The sequence below is a fragment of the Hemiscyllium ocellatum genome, chromosome 8 (assembly GCF_020745735.1).
Source record: "Hemiscyllium ocellatum isolate sHemOce1 chromosome 8, sHemOce1.pat.X.cur, whole genome shotgun sequence".
NCBI classification, from domain to species: Eukaryota; Metazoa; Chordata; class Chondrichthyes; order Orectolobiformes; family Hemiscylliidae; genus Hemiscyllium; species Hemiscyllium ocellatum.
In genome coordinates this window covers 64,031,532-64,051,340 of record NC_083408.1, presented here as the reverse complement: position 1 = coordinate 64,051,340, position 19,809 = coordinate 64,031,532, and the positions used below count along the sequence as shown (strand labels likewise).

Here is a 19,809-nt window from a genome sequence, read left to right as displayed (position 1 = left end):
GTTTGAATCTGAATTGAAAAGCTTGAAATTGATTTGGGCATGTTCAACAGATCCATACCTTGAACCTCATATAATCTCATTGAAAGAATTCTTGACCTTGTGTCTTTGACTAGTACATTTTCCAGCTTCAAATTTACAAATGTTATAATGGGACTTAAAGATGCTTACTTTATTGATAAGGAGGTGATCCTAAAGAACAGGAGTAAAATGCAGTGAAAATATTTGAGACTAACCCTAATATTAAATAATGGCTGCTGAGCCTCATTATTGCTCTGAACCTTTTCTTAAAAAAAAATTATTTACTAAATTCAGTCCATTTAGAGCTGACCAAAAATTAGAATTTAAATTTCACTAATGGAAAATAAGATAGCAGCCCGGCTAGCTCAGTCGGTAGAGCATGGGACTCTTAATCCCAGGGTCGTGGGTTCGAGCCCCACGTTGGGCGCTAGTTTCTTTATGAGCGGCACGGTGGCACAGTGGTTAGCACTGCTGTCTCACAGCGCCTGAGACCCGGGTTCAATTCCCGACTCAGGCGACTGACTGTGGGGAGTTTGCACATTCTCCCCGTGTCTGCGTGGGTTTCCTCCGGGTGCTCCGGTTTCCTCCCACAGTCCAAAGATGTGCGGATCAGGTGAATTGGCCATGCTAAATTGCCCGTAGTGTTAGGTAAGGGGTAAATGTAGGGGTATGGGTGGGTTTCGCTTCGGCGGGTCGGTGTGGACTTGTTGGGCCGAAGGGCCTGTTTCCACACTGTAAGTAATCTAATCTAATCTAAAATATCACTTTGATAATAATTTCCTGATTTACCTGGTCTACGAATCACTTAGCGATTCGTTCCTAGTATTCCATTACATCCAATAAAAAGGAAATGAGCTACAATTTAGGTTTAATGTGTGCTGTGTTTGGATATCAAAATCTGCATCAGACTTATAGAATATTTTTATATTAAATCTTAAAAATCAATACCCAAATTATGATAGATGTTCACTTAAAATCATTCAACATAGTGACAAAATATAAAGAAACAAAATAGATGTGTCCTTCCTCCATTTCAGCAATCAAATTCCTCCACCCTACCACCCCCCCACCCCAATCAGACATTCTAGTTGACTTGAAAAGTAAATATTACTTCTGTTTTTATCTGAACACATAATAATGTGTAAAGTTACTTGGGACTTTGTATGGTTGGTAAAGAATGATTGTAAAATCATGATAATGTGTCAAACAAGATGGGGTGGGGTGGAGGATTTGTGGTTAAAGGGGCTAGAAATATTTATATCATCATGGCGGTGTGAGAAAGCTGGACGGAATGTTTTGTGAGTAAAAGTATAACTGAACAGAGAACAAAGCTGACTGTTTTTCATCAATTTTCCCTTCATTTTAATTCTGACCAGTGAGCTACAATAATATTGGGAATACAAATTGCTCTGTGCTGCTGCCTAATAGCATTTGAAAAATGAGTGCAATGCAAAGCAAAGCAAAGCATTCTGTGCCTGAAATAGCATAAGGCTTAAATTTTCACTAGCTTTTCTAACAAAGTAGTATTGTGATGTGTGATACCCTTGATATTACTCCCATTCATCTAGGCATTTTGCTATTATTGATTTACATATAGATTATTTGTAAATCTAATTTATAGACTCAGAACATAAAAGTGAGTATAAACAAAGAGAAATTAGCACATACAATTGTGACTTGAGGGATGTTCCAACTCAATCCATATATTCATTTTCTCACTGTTATAATTAAGCATTCAGCCATAATTATCCTCCATAGCCATGAAACACACCATATTTCAAGTGACTTATATTGGTTACAACAAATGCGAAAATACAGAATACATCTCAGAGAGAATAAAAATAAACTGAAAAGCAATATCATGGTGAAACACTAGCGAAATAATGAAAACTGCTATGTCTAAAATTCTTGGCTTAATTTCAGACCTGTTTGGAACCATTGTAATTGGAGGAAGTGCCGGTTCCTTAGCTTGAAAATTGAGCCATTATAATGAGCCGAGATATGTTTGGACACAGGGGTCAATAAATCCATCCAAAGAACATGAAAATTCAGGTTTGCCAAATTGGATGCATAAGATACAGATGATCTGATTTGCCATCACAATCTACTGAAGATGCATTATTGGGCTTTTTAACTTGCAGCAGGATATTGCCTCATCAGCTACATGTGTTGCCCCAGTAGCATGAGAACCAGATGTGGGCCACATAGTACTGAATACATTTATTACAGTTCTTGGTATCAACGTATATTATAATCACAGGCACTTTAATAAGGAACCCAATCATTGTGGGACTGCAGTAGAGTGGGAACTCAGCCAAGTGAAACAAAAGCCAAGGGGTTTACTGACTGATATTAGAAATTTGCTTCAAAGTAGAAATTCAGTGCAAAGGAGAGCAGAAGTGCCTTAACTAGGGTTTACTGCAAGAAATAAATTCTCCAGAACATGAGGTAAATGGGAGACGATAAAAGTTGTGCAGCATAAGGCTGACCTGTAGTAAGATCAATGGCAGAGAAATGTCACGAAGCAGCGTGACGTGAGTGCAAGGAATGAAGCTAATCGGTGAGTAGGATTGCTGAATATTCCTATCTTTGTAAGTAAAAGCAAAGTCTTAAGTTTGTGTTTAATTTTAGTGTTTTCTATTTTCTCTTCTTAATAACTGCTTAAATATTAGATTGATATTAATATTATTTTATATTTAAGCTTATAAAGGCAATGTATCAGCATATTCAAGTTTAAAGAACAGGGAATCATGAGTAATTAATCCTATAGTTAATCAATTATGATAGTTTCACAAGATGGGTGATGTGCTATCACTGCAACATATGGAACCTGCTGAACTCCAGTATGATCCAGAACAAACATATCTGTAGTAAATGTTTTCTAGCTCAAAGAACTTCAGATCTGAGTTGAGGAAATCGAGTCTGAACTGCAAATATTGTGCCACATCAAGGAAGGATAAGGTTACCTGGACCCTTTGCTCCAGAAGGAGGTCACACCCATCAGATTAGGTAATTCACACTGAGTGTATGATCACAGGCAGGACAGCGTGATTACTGGTGAGACACATACGAAAATACGGCGAGTTGCAATTGAGGAGCCTCAGCCCCTGCAATTGTCTATTAGTTACAGTTTTCTCATCAGAGAGGATGAGAAAACTGACCATATCTCCTTGGTAAAGAGAACCATTCAATTGTGAGGGAAGGAAATATTATTGTAGTTCTGTGAGGAACTGTGCAATTAGAAGGATAGATCCCGTTTTCTCTCTGTTTAGCTGTGAGTGCGATTTTTGAAGGCTATGTTGCCATCCCAGTCCGAGAGTTCAGTTCATCTCCTTGAGGATGAAGAACCTGGGGGGAGGGGATGGGAGAGCGAGCGAGAGAGAGAGAGAGAGAAAGAGAGAGATTCAGAAGTTGTCGTGAGATTTGCTTGAACTGTGCTGCGACCAGTGTCCTGACAAAAAAAGTAACAGGCCAGAAAGAGGGCTTTAAAATAATTAAATGGAAGGTTTGGGAGAGGGGAAATGTGGGCTTACAATGCAGAAGGATATGGCAGCATTATTGGCCAGCTATTTGGATAATAATTCCCAGTATGGAATAGGACGAGGCAGCATATAAGAACATAGGAAAACATTAGTAAGTAGTGTCAAAAGGGAAAATGTGATAAAAAGACAAAATTAATACCCCTTTATATCAATGTGTGAAGTACTTGGAACAAAATAGATGAATTATCTGCACAAATGCAGATTAACGGGTGTGATAATAAAGCCATTACAGACACATGGATATGAGGAGATCAAAGCTTGAAACTAAATGCTTGGGCACATATGACCTTTTGTAAGAACAGGCAGCAAGGACAGGCTAGAGGGTAACGTTATTGGAATGGGATGGAACAAGACAATAGCAAGATGATGTGGAATCCATACCAGTAGAGGTAAGAAATAAAAAGGGAAAGAGGGCATTGGTAGAAGTCATCCATAGAATGTCTAATAGTTGCTATCTTGTGGGACAGAGAATAAACCAGGAGATAATGAGGACATGTTACAATACAGTACATCAATCATACATGACTTTATGTATGGATTAGGACAGTTAGTTTGGCAGATGAAGCCATGAAGAAGGGTTCAAAGAGTATAATCGGGACAGTTTTCTAATTCAATATTTGGTGGGTACAACCAAGGATCAGGCTATTTTGGATCTGGTGGTGTGAGTTGGGTTTAATAAATGATGTCAGCGTAAAAGATCCCCTTAGAAACAGTGACTATATCATGGTGGAATTTAGCTTTCAGTTTGAGTGGACATAACTGTTGGAAATAACTGTGCCAAGCTTAAATAACAGTAATACCAAAAGTATGAGTGGGAAAGGGGTTTAGCACCAAAGACAGTTAAGGATCAATAGCAAATGTTTAAGAAAATAATTCATGGCTCACAACAAAGATTTATCTCAATGATAAAGAAGGACTCTAGGAAGATGATAAGACAGCCATGGTTCACCAGAGAAGTTAAGGATAGATCAAATTGAAACAAAAAGTATACACTGTGGCAAGGGTTAGTAGTAAGCAGAGATTAGACAAAATTTTAAACAAAAATAGACAACCACAAAAGAAATAGAGATAGAAAATAAAAATGGAGGGTAACCTTGCAAATAGTATCAAGATGGACAGCAAGAGATGCTTTAAATTTATTTTAAAAAAAGAGATATCATAGTGAACGTACGTCCCTTAAACAATGAGGCTGGGGAAATAATAATGGGTGACCAAGAAATGGCGAAGTGTTGAATAAATACTTTGCATCAGTCTTCACAGTAGAATACATGAATAGCATTTCAAAATGCCCAAAATGTTGAAGGGGTACGTGTAGAAGAGGATGCAAATACAGTAACTATCACTGCAGAAAAAGTGCTAGGGAACTAATGGGGCTACAACAACACAGAGCACTACCACCTGCAAATATCCCTCCAAAGCACCTGGAAATATACTGTTGTGGGTCTAAATCTCGGAACTTTCTCTTTAACAATATTGTGGGGACACTGACACCAAATGAACTTCAGCAGTTCAAGAGGGCAGATTGTCTTCACCTTCTCGAGAGTAACTAGGGGGCAGATAATAAATGCTGCCCACAGCACTAACCTTTTCAAACCTTTATACTTGTGTACAACAAATGCCTACTGCCGTATGGATCCATGGATCACAGTACCCCTAATTATATCATTAAAAGAGCATTAATCAAGAACAAGACCAGCCACTGAATGTGTCTCGGTATTCACTAATTTTGGATTGACAATGGTGTTTGCTTAATTATACAGCACTTGAGGTTCCCAGCATGGACCTCGATAGTAATTGAAATAAGAGAGGTAAATTATTCTTCTCCCCTCTGGCCAGGAACTCTAAAGCAAGATGGTGGTGACTGCACTAAAATTTAAAAAAAAGAGTACTGGAAGGCAGAACTGGTAACATTTTAGAGAGAGCGAAAGATAACAAGAATTAATGTTTCAGGTCTGTGGCTAGAGATTACAGACCTGAAACATTAATTCCATTTTTCTTCACAGGTTTTGCTGGACCTGCGCAGTGTTTGCAGTGTTGTTTTTTATGTTTCAAACCTACAGCATCTAACATTTTGCTTATGATTTTGTGAGAAGTATGTTTGCTTCACCCATGATTAGGCAAATTAGCACAGAATAGAGATACAAGTTAGGACCTTCCTGGCTTATATGTTTCATATCAATTAATTGATAAACATGTTCATGACGTGGTATCAATATCAATAATCAATATCAATATATCAATACCAATAGATGTACCTGCTTAACAAAAATGATTAAATTTGAATATGGACAAACAATCTCTGATAGCTATCATAATTTTTATAGCACTAGGGGAGGATTCAGATTCTAATTCAGGTTTGAGAGTGTAAAACATTTATTGATTGCATCAACATTTCTGCTTCTGACTTGTCTTATTGTTGAGAGATGTTCTGGTAGTCTTGGGAGATTTGCAGCCAATTGTTAGGATTGAAATCGAAATTGAGTCTTCAATGTTGACATTATGAATATCTAACCTTTTAAATTGCAAAGACAAATTCAAAGCCAATTTCTGAAGAGAATCAGATTCCTGGACCTAATAAAAGTAACAGCCAATCATGCAATAGCTTATTTCAAAGAGTGCTCCAATTGATAGACCCCTAAAATAGATGCAGTTTTCATCCAACTCCTTATCATTTCTGATTGTTAACTTGCACTAGTTGGTCATGGATATAAGCCAAAAAGAAGGAACTGAAGTTTTTGCAGATCAAAGCTGTTTATCAGGTTTTATGATTTGTGTTTGTCAAAACAAAAAGCTCCTGATGATTTTAGTTCTTTCAATTATTCATGAATTTTGGTTGGAGATGACATCTTAACAATGGTTGAAGAAAATAGGACTAAAAGCATGAAGAAAATATTCTCGGGAAAATTAGGAAATTGTAGTTACTTAATTGCTTGTGTGCTTATGACAGTAAATACAAGAGTGTAGTGCTGATACAATTGCCAACTAATCAGTTCATCTTTTCCACTTTGTAATAGCACCCATGATTATCTTGAATTATCCTAATTACGAATTGTGATATGACAACAAACATTGAATCATCAGAAACATCTCCTATGAGTATCTACAAACATATACACTCTGCTGAGCCCAAGCCCATTGCTGGTATCGGAGGTTGCCCTTGATTTACGAAACAGGGAACCCTTGGCTGAAGGCCATCTCCTTTTACTTGACTGAGGATTGCTGACCACTAGGACAAGGTAACTGGTTTTGTGTCTTTGCTAAATCGCACAACAATATGGCATTACTGTGAGCCTGATATCTCTGGCGGGTGTGGGGGGAAGGCACAAAAAGCCAATATTGGGATGCTCTGAGCATTCAGGTAGGCTCATATTAAGTGAGCATGAGGAGAGCAAGTGAGATGCAGCCTGGTTTAGTCCATGAACTGGACGTGTGCCAATGAGCACATAATGACTTTGGTACGACCATACAATGATAATTGCCGTGTTCCCTAAGGGAAAGCATTGAAGTGTAGATGTGTACTATAATTTGTTTGGAGATGTAGTTAAAGGCTGGCACATACTGGGTGTCAATGCCCATGATTGTGGGTCATGGGGACAGTGCCTGTAGAGCACTCCCTGAGATGGGGTCCTTTGGATCAAGCAGTGAGTTGAAGTCACCAGGTACTCATGCAGATGTCCATAGGGAGAATTATTGAAGTCTCATTTTTTTTGTACTGGCTGACATTGTGGAAAACTGCATATTATTGCTGTGAGATCTGCAATGATTAAGGTCACTATGAAGCTGGAGATTTCTTTATAAAAGGCAGCTTGCTGCTCCGTAACAAGAATCTCACTTTGATGCCTGGAACTTACTTAAAAGATCCAAAACATCGTTCCCAAAGTTGAGATAATCATTGCTGGATATCTTGCTCAATTGTGCCACACTTCTTGCTATATCCCATGTCATTCAGGCCATTGCATGATTCAGCATATAATCCTGCACAAATTTAGTCATATACAACTTGGGATGTGTTGTATATTATGCTATAGGATTTGACAATTGCATCAACATCGAATGATGTGCACTTTCACAGCATTCTTTCCCTGAATGTATGTATTTGTACAAAAATCTTGAACCATGTTGCTGTGGTTCAAGTTAGAATAATTGACTGCATGTTTATTGGTCATATTCTTGTGCTTTTTCTTCCTTCTTTCCAATCATACATTATGTCCATGTAGTTGGGTAGTATGTCAAATGGTTAATGTATCAACAGTGTTGCACTAGGTAATATCTTTGATTTGTCTTTGGGTTTCTCCATGTACTTGGATATTTTGCATATTATAACTTAATGTCTTCTTGTCAAAAATAGTTTGCATATGTCACAAAATACTTTAGTAGATGATGAGACAATATACGCCTCACACAAGATTTGGAAGCCTTACTGACTTTGTTAATGGGTTGGAATAGTTCTTGTTGAGAAAGTACCTGCAGATTCTGCTGGTCAGCTATGATTACTTGCATAATTTTTTTTCATCTGAAAAGGTGGTCATCTTTGGATTTGTTCAAAAAATATTTTCAGAAAGGTTTGATAGGTATAGAAGAATTGGTTACATCAGTCTTTTGGCAAAGTTAAATTCAGTGAAATAGCATTCTACACATTGGTGAATATTTAATGTGGCTTTTGGAGGTATGACATGAACTCAAGCGTGCAAATCTTGAAACTAACTTGGAGTTTAATTTGATCTTCTAGGATGTAGAAGATTTTATCAATTTCCTTACAGCCATAGTAAAAATGCCAGAGGACTCTATGCTTTGCAATCCTTTGTCTCCCAAAATGATGCAAAGTTTGACAAATTCTTTTTACTTGATGACTGCATCGACGGCACCTCATGTCCCCACAAGAATGTTGAACAATTCATCAACTTCACTGACACATTCTGCCCCGACCTTAAGTTCACCTGGATCATCTCTGACACCTCCCTTCCCTTCCTGGACCTCTCCATCTCCATCAACGGTGACCGACGCAGCACTGACATCTTCTACAAACTCACTGACTCCCACAGCTACCTGGATTACATCTCCTCCCACTCTGCCTCTTGCAAAAATGCTATCCCTAATTCCCAATTCCTCCGCCTCCGCCGCATCTGCTCCCAGAAAGACCAGTTCCATAACAGAACACATCAGATGGCCTCCATCTTTAAAGACTGCAATTTCCCCTCCCATGTGGTTGATGATGTCCTCCAGTGCATCTCATCCACGTCCCACACCTCAGCCCTTGAACCCCACTCCTCCAACCACAACAAGGACAGAACCCCCACCCCAGTCCTCACCTTCCACCCCATCAATCTCCATATACATCGCATTATCCTCTGCCATTTCTGCCACCCATAAACAGACCCCACCACCAGAGATATATTTTCCTCTCCATCCCTATCCGCTTTCCATAAAGATCGTTTGCTCAGCGACTACCTCATCAGGTCCACGTCCCGTAACAACCCACCCTCCCCTCCTGGCATCTTCCCCTGTCACCACAGGAATTGCAAAACCTGCACCCACATCTCCCCCCCACCTCCATCCAAGGCCCCAAAGGAGCCTTCCACATCTGTCAAAGTTTCACCTGCACTTCCACACGTATTATTTACTGTATCCGTTGCTCCCAATGTGGTCTCCTCTACATTGGGGAGACAGGATGCCTACTCCCACAGCGCTTCAGAAAATGTCTCCATGACACCATGTCCAAACACTTCAAATCCCCCTCCCACTCTGTTGAGGAATACAGATCCTGGGCCTCCTCCATCACCACTCCCTTACCACCTGATGCCTGGAGGAAGAACACCTCATCTTCCACCTTGGGTCCCTCCAACCCCTGGCATCAATGTGGATTTCCTCATTTCCCCTACCCCCACCTTACCTCAATTCCAACTTTCCAGCTCAGCACCATCCTCATGATCTGTCCCATCTGTCTGTCTTCGTTCCCAATTATCCGCTCCACCCTCTCCTCTGACCTATCATGTTTACTTCTACCTCAATCTACTTATTCCACCTTCCTCCCAGCTACATCCTCTCCCATTTATCTCTCCACCCCTGAGGCTCCCAGCCTCATTCCTGATGAAGGGCTTTTGCCCGAAATGTAAATTTTCCTGCTCCTTGGATGCTGCCTGACCAGCTGTGCTTTTCTAGCACCACACTCTTGACTGTGTTTTTCTTGATCAGTTGATCTATGAAGTGAAGATTCCTTCGTTCATTGAATAGTTGAAATTCCGACAGAAGGTCATTCCTAGAATGCCAGTCCATATAAAAATATTTGACTTTCATCTTTACTGTGCTGCTTTCTGCTATTTAAAAATGTGAGAGTAAAAATAAATATTGCAGCTTCAGTTTTTTTGGCATTGGTTTTTCCAATGTTGTTTCTAGTTATAACATTAAAAGTAACTTATATCTGCCAAAGATGTGGGAATGTCATGCATACCTTTTATTGATTTTCATATTTTCTGTGAATCAAGTTGATGGAATCACCTGATGTCTGGATACAGGTCAGGGTTTCTTTTATAGAAGTGTTTTTACATGTGTTTTGCTATAGGGTCATTTTCTTAGGTTGAAACGGCCCCATACCATTCATAAACCAATGGTTTTTTATACTGTGGCTGCTTTTATTTGTTCCTTTGTTACGTTTGCTGCATTTCAGTACAATTACAGACTTCAGTCTTGATTAACTTTAGCTTAGACATGTGATCGGTGAATATTAAGAAAAGAATCTTTCATAATTGGCATTGTTGAAATTTTTTAATCTTTCAATTCCACCATGCTTTCAACAGCTAGTGTCTAGCTTGCTTGCACAATCTTCTTGTAACTATTCAATATCATTGCTGCCATTATGATATAATTGTGGTTTTCTACATGTTATCCCACAGAACATATACCACAGAGACTCATATTGAGATACATATCAGGAAGTTTATTAACAAGGAGTGGCTAGAAATTGTGCACAAGAACATGGGAAAGTGGCTGGAGATTGTGCCTCTGCTGGATCTATTACCTAGTGCCAATGTGCCGAATTGCTTCCTATGCGCCATAGCCATTGTGATACTGTGAACAATTAATTATGTACATTAAATTATGTGTCAGATGTACCTATATGGTATGAGTTATATGTTTAGATTGTGGTATATATTATAAAGATGATGCTAAGGCATGTGTGGCTATGAGCTAAATGTTGGAAAATGGGATGAATTGTTAGTTGCTTGTTTTTGACTGACACAGACTCAATGGGCTGAAGGGCATTTTTATGTACTGTAGATCTTTAAGACACTACATATACTGTTGACAGACTGACTAGCTAGCTGAATGCTTTGTAACAGACTGACTCTGCAAAGAATGAGGTGGAGATCTCTTAGACTGTACCATCATATATTGGTACCTTAAAGACATTATGCCATTTTGAGATCTGTATACACTATACTATGTGCAGTAGAACTCTTATTGGGTCCAAGACTTTTTAAGCAGATTTTTTAAAGCAGGATTCAATAAGTGCTACACTGGAAATTGGCCTTTCAAATACACTGATTCTTCAAATTTTAACATCACCACAAATTCGGATTGATTCATACTCTGCAGTTCACCAAAGGTACCCTCATAGAGCCTAGCAACTGATATTTTGAGGATATAGCTGTATTTGTGTTTGAAGTGTAAAAGTGGATGATGTAGATGCTGAAAGGTTATTGAATTCAATCTAATCCATCTGGTCATTTACAGAAGCAAATAATAGATTAGAATGAAATAATAAGAAAATCCTTAAATCAGCTTAGTTTGCAGTATCATATTAACTTGTGTGAGAGTGACTCAGGAGAAAGAACAAACGATTCCACCTGTCTCAGTCTGCTACTCCTTCTTTTGCCTTTGTAAGCAAAATCTCCAAGGTGCTCTCTCCTCAGCAGGAATCAAAAGAACAAAAGTGAGGACTGCAGATGCTGGAGATTAGAGTCGAGAGTGTGGTGCTAGAAATACATAGCAGGTCAGGCAGCATCCAGGAAGCAGGAGACTCGGCATTTCTTCATTCCTGATGAAAGACGTTTGCCTGAAATGTCGATTCTCCTGCTCCTTGGTTGCTGCCTGACCTGCTGTGCTTTTCCAACACCACACTCTTGGCAGTAATCAAGAGATTTAACTCTTACTTCAGACGGTCTCATTGATGATCATTATGTTGTTGAGTCCATATTAAATTTTGTGAGTGATTATATGCAGAATTGCACAGTTCCTAACAAGTCAAAATGCATTTTAGTCCAAGTTACGTCAAGAGGAAATTTTAGTAAGTTAACATAAGAGAGATGATCAACTTCTTGCAATGTATTCAATGAATAGAAAGGCCCGTTTAGACCTATTTTGACAGAGTGAATACACGACTTAATTTATCTTTGGCAGAACTAGGGCAATTGTCTTGAGAGCAAAACTTGGTTCTACCAGGATCTATTTGGTTCCTGCATTTTCCTATCTGCAATTTCTGCTGAGGGGTGGGCATGCAATCAGGAACTTCCACCTGAACATTTCTGACCTTGTTGCAATTTAACAGTTTGCCTCTAGTTTGTTGCAGGTGGAACAGATGCATCTGTGCAGTGTAGATGACCCACCTAAAGGGCCCTCTTTTGGCATAGTGGTAGTGTTCCTTCTCTTAGACCAGGAGGCCTAGCTTCAAGTCTCACTTGCTCCAGACATGTGTAATCCTATCTCTGAAAAGGTTGATTAGAAAAAATAGACAGATGGTCCACCAAATGCAATGGCTCCATCCATAGGTTTTGGGACTGGAGTTGTGTCTTGGGTCTAGTGTTGATCAGATTTTGTTCTGCCATATTTGAACAAACTAAGCAGAGGTCTGCCCCACCCTATAATTCCATGTTCTTAGCTTTTTTTTTAAATGTACAAGTTATATGTGCATAATGATGAAGGAAGAATGAACTTTCAAGGCTTTCAGGAAGTGGATTGCAATTTTAATTCCTGCTACAAGATAACAATATAGAAATATATTGTTCCAACAAATCCTGTGTGATGATGCTGCTCCTTTAACAAGGTTAGGTTCTCGTTCTTATTAGGAGGTCATAAAGAAACAGACTCCAAAATGTCTGGGGTTGATTTATTTGAGAAAGCGTTCAAGTTTTAAAAAAAACACTTGTACAATGAAAAGGGTGGCCAGTTCTCCCAAATCAGCTTTTCTTTGGTTTGGTTTGGTTGGGTTTTAGCAGTCTGGCTGTTTACTGAAAGTACTCAGTTCAGATTCAGGCTGCTGATCCAAGAAACAGCTACATGGAAGAGGATGTTCCATCCCACTACCTCTCTCTCTCCAGTAAGATCCTGTGTTAGATTTTTCCTCTTGTACCAAGGAGTGTTTATGGGGATTGCTGCAGGAATTTAGAACAGCATAGTTAAATTTGGATAATCTGTTGGGTTTTTGGATAGGTTAAGTTATTCAGTATTCTGTTCTCTTTTTTGTGTGTTTCATTTGGTAACCTTATAAATAAATCCTGTTTGTTTAAAACTAAGTGGTTTGACCAGCTGCATCACTCCTGGAATATCCACTTCACACCTGCTTAAAATAATTAGTGAAGTTAGGTTCAGGCGACTCTCTTGAAACGTTTTTTGGGGTCTGGCCTAGTCCACAACAACTGCAATTAAATCTTCCAAGTTTTCCAGGAAGAAGACCGAGCATTTTGAATACTTTAGCCAGAAATAATATTCAAAATCCTCAGGCAGCTTTTGCAACTTCAGTAGATGTTCCACTAATGCTTTATTTTGGGAAATCCAGTGATTTTCTGCTTAGGTTTTTTTTAGATTAGATTAGATTTCTTACTGCGTGGAAACAGGCCCTTTGGCCCAACAAGTCCACACCGACCCGCCGAAGCGCAACCCACCCATTCCCCTACATTTACCCTTTACCTAACACTATGGGCAATTTAGCATGGCCAATTTCACCTGACCTGCACATCTTTGTGACTGTGGGAGGAAACTGGAGCACCCGGAGGAAACCCACGCAGACACAAAGAGAATGTGAAAACTCCACACAGTCAGTCGCCGAGTCGGGAATTGAACCCGGGTCTCTGGAGCTGTGAGGCAGCAGTGCTAACCATTGTGCCACCGTGCTGACCACCAGGTTCTAGTGGTTGATCAAGAAAACATCTGAGGAAATTCTTACTACAAACATCTTTTAACAGTTTTCAGTATAGCCTTTTGAATAAATATTTGTTCAACCAAGTTAATCAAATTCTTGTTCATGAATAAGACTCTCCTCTTTCTAGAGAATTGTCACCAGATTTGAAAGATAACCATGATACTCCTTGAAGGACTGCAGTCAGTGTGTTGTTCCTAAGCACAGTTAAATTCTCTCTACATTATTGTATGAAATAGAATATAGAAAATTACAGTGCAGTACAGGTACTTTGGCCCTGGATGTTGCACCAACCTGTGGAACCAATCTGAAGCCCATCTATCCTACACTATTCCATTTTCATCCATATGTTTATCCAATGACCATGTAAATGCCCCTAAATTTGGCGAGTCTACTACTGTTGCGGGCAGTGCATTCCACATCACCACTACTGAGTGAAGAAACTACCTCTGACATCTGTCCTATCTCTATCACGCTACAATTTAAAGCTATGTCCCCTCGTGGTAGCCATTAACATACAAGGAAAAAGGCTCTCACTGTCCACCGTATCTAACCTTTTGATTATCTTATATGTCTCAATTAAGTCACCTCTCAACACAAACAGCCACAAGTCCCTCAGCTTTTCCTCATAAGATCTTCCCTCCATACCAGGCAACATTCTAGTAAATCTCCTCTGAACCCTTTCCAAAGCTTCCACATCCTTCCTACAATGCAGTGACCAGAACTGTATGCAATACTCCAAGTGCGGCTGCACCAGAGTTTTGTACAGCTGCAGCATGACCTCATGGCTCCAAAATTCAATCCCTCTACCAATAAGAGTGAACACAACGTATTAACATGGGTGGCAAATTTCAGGGATCTATGTATTATGCCATGTTTCTAATCACAGTTTTTGGTGTGTTATGAACATGTGGGTGAACTATATTTTTTAAGAAGAGTTAAAAGCTAGCAGTGACAGCAGCAACGATTCTCAATAAAACACAATGTAAATGTGCTGCGCCTACTGGAGTAGTGGATTTCCTGGAAATGACAAAAAAAGGTTTGAATTAGGCCAATCAATTTAAATTATACCCCCAAAAATACCAAATTCCAATCCAGTTTGAATTGAGTATATTATCAATCTGGAAAGCCAAAGTCACACTCCGATGCTTTGGGGTATAATACCGGGGAAAACCAAACAGTTGGGAGGAGAACTGCCCAGCCCCAGGGGGGTAAAAGACTGCCTGAAAAATAGCTCTCTCAAAAGTACCTTTTCCGATCAGTAACCTGAGAAGCAGAATCCTTAAGAAGAAGAAAAGAGGGCACAAGAAGATCCAAATAGAAGAACCAAAAGCTGCCTGGTTATGAGATAAGAAGTGTTGTTTTGCAAATCTTAATTAGGAGCTTTATCGGACTAGTATTATAGAAGGAAAGATAAAAGATATGTTAGAGTAAGGACTTTGTACACAGTTGTTAGTTAATTATTTTCTGTTATACTTTAAGAAATAAAGTTGTTAATTTTTACTTTAAATAGTTCTTGGCCTCTTGAATCTTAACAGATTACTGCAAGGGATAAATCTTTTCTGTGTTGCTGGTTTTAAATTAAGCAGTAACGTTTATAACCGTGTCATAGGGGTGTTAATGAAGCATTTTTGCCAGGTGTTTTGAAGCATTACAAAACTTTGTTTAATCTTTTTTCAGGAGATCTATATGGTGCTCATTTAAATTGTACGGACATAAAGCTTGCTGGAGCATGACACTTCAGCACAGGCAGTATCAGGAAGACTTTCTCCTGAATCCTTCAGCTTGATTATACTTGTGCCATAATTAGCTTGAACATAAAATTGATAATGACATACTAAGAGTAACAGGGTATCTGGGAGTTTATTGAACTGTCAGCCTCCAAGATGATTTGAATATTGTAAAGAAATATTGCAATAACAGGGAGGAAGAGTCAATTACCAATATTATGAACACTGGAAATCTGAAATAAAAATGGGAAATGTTATTGGGAGCACTGGGAAAACTTTAGAATACAACAGCTGTCTGCATTCTCCCTCCCAGTTCTGATGAATGGCTATCAATCTGAAAAGCCACATTTTCTTCCCTTTCCTCACCAGCTGCCTGAACCACTGAGTTAGAGACAAAAAGAAACTGCAGTGTTGGAATCCAAAAGTAGACAAGCAGGAGGCTAGAAGAACACAGCGTGCCAGGCAGTATCAGGAGGTGGAGAATGCTGCCTGGTTTGATGTGAACCACTGAGTACCAGCCAGATGTGTTGCATGTGAACAGAACGAGGGTGGAGTTCCTTGCAGAGCACTTTCCTCCTGTTGTTGGGGAAGGTTTAAAACTAACTCTGTAGGGGTATGGGAATCAGGAGAGAACTTCAGACAGTTACATCAGGGTACGTGAAATGTTGAGAGAAGCAGATTGCATGATGATAGAAAATAGTATGTTTAATTGGTGGAGTCAGAGTAAGGGAGAAAGTAATAAAATGTAAACCAGAATTACAGCACATTTATGTGAACGCATGGAGTATAGTTATAACTGACACCTAACTGAAAGCAGGGAAAATCCAGTGTTAAGTATGCTTGGTTACAAGGCTTTCAGAAAATATGGCAAATAAGAAAAAGGTGGGATTGCATTTTTAGTTAATGAGAGTTTCGCAGTTCTGAAGAAAAGGAGATTTTTAACAATATTTAGCCAAAACTAAGGAATGCAAAAGGATGCCATAATTTGGCTAAGTTTAATATATAGACAATGAACTAATGGGAACTTTATGGGCGAACACATCTGCAGGGAAACTTTGGAGATGGGTTAGTTATAATGAGGGACATGGGATTGTGGCAGTGAGAGGCACAGCAAGGGATGAGTGTTCCTAGATTGTTTCCATGAGAATTTATTGCAGCAGCATGTATTCAGTGCAACAAGAAAGGATGTACTACCAGACCTGGTTCTTGGGAAGAGGGAGGCAAGTGACAGTGAGAGAATATTATGTCACAAGGTTAAGGATGATGGAGGCAAATGTTGTTTAAAATCCTGAGCAACAGTAATCAACTGTGGAGAATGGACTTCAATTGGGCAAGAATAGAGCTAGGTCAGGTAGGCTGGAAACAAAGATTGATGGGAAATACAGTAGCTGAATATTGAGATAGCTTTAAAGAGGAGAAAGTTTGGTTATAGTTAACATACATTCCTTCAAAAAGGGAAGGGTGGGATGAACAAACTCAGGGCTGTCTGGATGGCGGAGGCGATAAGAAAAAAAGTGTGCTTATGACGAATATCAGAAAGTAAATACAACTGTGAACCAACCTGAATACAAAAGGTTCAGAACAAAAGTGAAAAACAAGAATCATAGAATCCCTACGGTGCAAAAAGAGCCCATTGAGCCCGTTGATCCAGTCAAGCCTCCAAAGAGCATCCGAACCTGACCCATCCCTTCCCCATAACCCCTCATTTTCCATGATAAATCCACCTAACCGACACATCCCTGGACACTATGGGCAATGGCCTGTGACAGGAAACCTAAGCACTCGGAAGAAACTCATGCAGACACAATGAGCAATCTCCACACAGACCTGGGTGCTTGGCACTGTAAGGCAGCAGTGCTAATTACCAAGCCTCTGGGCCACTTGAGAAGAAAAGAGTAATTATGAAAAAAAGGTTTGCAGCTAACAAAAAGAAATCCCAAACTCCTCTCTGAACATATCAATTGTAAAAAAGTGATAAAAGGATGAGTAAGGGAAATTTGCAATGACAAAAGGGGAGTTGCACTTACACACAAGAGGCATCGCTCAGTTCTTAAACACTGTTTCACCTTCTGTTTTTAAAACAACTGCTGTCCAGGCCATGGTTACAGAGGAGCAGATATGGGCACTAGAAGGGATTAAATGTTGAAAGAGCAAGCATTGGATAAACTATTGGCACTTACCAGTTGATAAAGTATCCAAAGCAAATGACTTGCATTCAAAGGTATCGAAGGAACTGAGAGTAAAACTCAGAGGTACTGACAATATCCTTTGATGTTTCCCTGATGCAGGAGTGTCGGAGGATTTGAAGATGCAAACGTTACACTATTGTTTACAAACAGATTGTACAGATTGGTCCGTAGTTGCTGTTTCATTTAAAGTATTGTATATAGTTCTGGGCACTACACTATCAGAAGGATGTGAATACATTGGAGAGAGTGCAGAAAAAGTTTACAAACTGTTTCCAGGCTGATACATTGCAGTTATGAAGAATTATTGCAGGAGTTGGGGCTGTTTTCATTAAAGAGAAGGCTAAGAAGAGACTTTATAGAAGTTGTTTTCAAAACTGAGAGGATCTGGACAGAATGATTTGGGAGAAAATAAATGGAAAATCAGACAGCACAATTTTAAAGCAATTTGCAAAAGAAGCAAATGTCGAAAAGATTATTTTGATATATTAAAGGAAAAAGAATAACCAGAGATAGAATACAACCAGTGCAGCATGGTGGCTCAGTGGTTAGTACTGCTGCCTCACAACTCTGGGAACATGGGTTTGATTCCTGCTTAGGGTGACTGTCTGTGTTGAGTTTGCACATTCTTGTCTATCAGCGCGGGTTTCCCTGGGTGCTGCAGTTTCCTCCCACAATTCAAAGCTGTGCAAGTTAGGTGAATTTAGCCATGCTAAATTGCTCAGTGTTCGGGGATGTATAGGTTAGGTGCATTAATCAGGGGTAAATATAGGATAATTGGAGTGGGCGGGGGAATGGGCCACAGTGTGGACTTGTTGGGCCAAAGCGCCTGCTTCCACACTGCAGGGATTCTATGATTCTATGAAGCTGGATTTTAAAATTCAGTGGGTAGTCTTGGCACAGCATGCCCTATCTAGAAATGAGATGGAGGCAAATTCAAGATATAAATGTAAGAGGCCATTGGATGATTATTGATTAGAAACAATGGCCAATCCTCTGGGGGAAAAGCAGGATATTGGCACTACGTTCAAATGCTCAGAGAACCATCGCTAACAGCATGGGCTGGATGACCTCTTTCTGAACTGTAATTCTGAGATTGAATACATATTCAACATTATCTGACAGAGCTAAATCAGGTACAGACACAAATTAAAGAACAGGAAAGGAAGGCTGTTTGAGGAGATAGAGGGAAAAGAAAGACCAGAACAAAAGTGAACAAAATATTTTAAAAGATCATCCCAAAACGTGTCATGAGGCAATGAAATGAGTGCTTCATTCATTCCCTTACTTGATCAAAAAAGTTCATTGACATTAACAATATAACAACATTAATGCAAAGTGTATTTACACTGTTGAGTGCAAACTTAACTCTCTGCAGTAAATCTAATTTGAGTTTAATGAGCAAATCCAACAAATAACAGTAGTTGAAGGTGAGATGCATTTGACATGAGGTATGCCGGCAGCATAAGAGTATAGGTTGACAAGAAATTTATGAAGATTTGTATTCATAATGTATCTGTTCTTTGCATGAACTTGTCCTTGCATACACGATACACAGTGCACTGTGGCTTTTCATGCAAGACTTAGACAATTGATTTTTACAGATAGTTTGTCATCTTCATATGAATACAATTCAGAGCAAAAAATATTATTCCAAGTTGATTTGTCAATAGTGTGTGTAGCTTTTAAAATGTTACAGCAGGGTTTCTTTTTACTGCACATTTTGTCACACTAATTTCAACATCAAACATTGAAGAAATTTTAATGACCTTAAAAGCTTCTCATTTTACTTAACTTCGGTGTTGAAAACGTTTGATTGCAGGAAGATAACATCCTCTCTGTAAAAGAAATCGTAAAATTGCAGTTTCAGTTGATTACTTCTGTTTAAATCAATTCCACTCTCTAAAGTAAAGTTGACAAAGAGGTGTTCTTGGTGCAAATTGATCTGCTTTTCATTTTCAGCACTTACTGTTGTTGGCGCAGGAGATAGCTAATGCATTTAAAATCAAACTTATCTTTGAATTAGAGGTGTACAAGATGCATTGGGCTGAGGGAGTCAGAAAATTATATTACTATTCCTGTATTTACTAAATCTGCTGTACTGCATGTAAAACATAATGATGAACTGGTAACATCTTCATGAAGATATTAACATCGGAAATACTAACATTATGATTGCATATGTGCAAATTTATGCTAAA

At 39.1% G+C, this 19,809-nt stretch overlaps 1 non-coding gene across 1 annotated transcript; it reads left to right on the top strand.

The window, feature by feature from the left end:
• Positions 1-372: 372 nt before the first annotated feature.
• Positions 373-445, top strand: trnak-cuu (transfer RNA lysine (anticodon CUU)). Its single transcript has one exon. It is a non-coding gene; the product is annotated as a tRNA-Lys (tRNA).
• Positions 446-19,809: the final 19,364 nt, after the last annotated feature.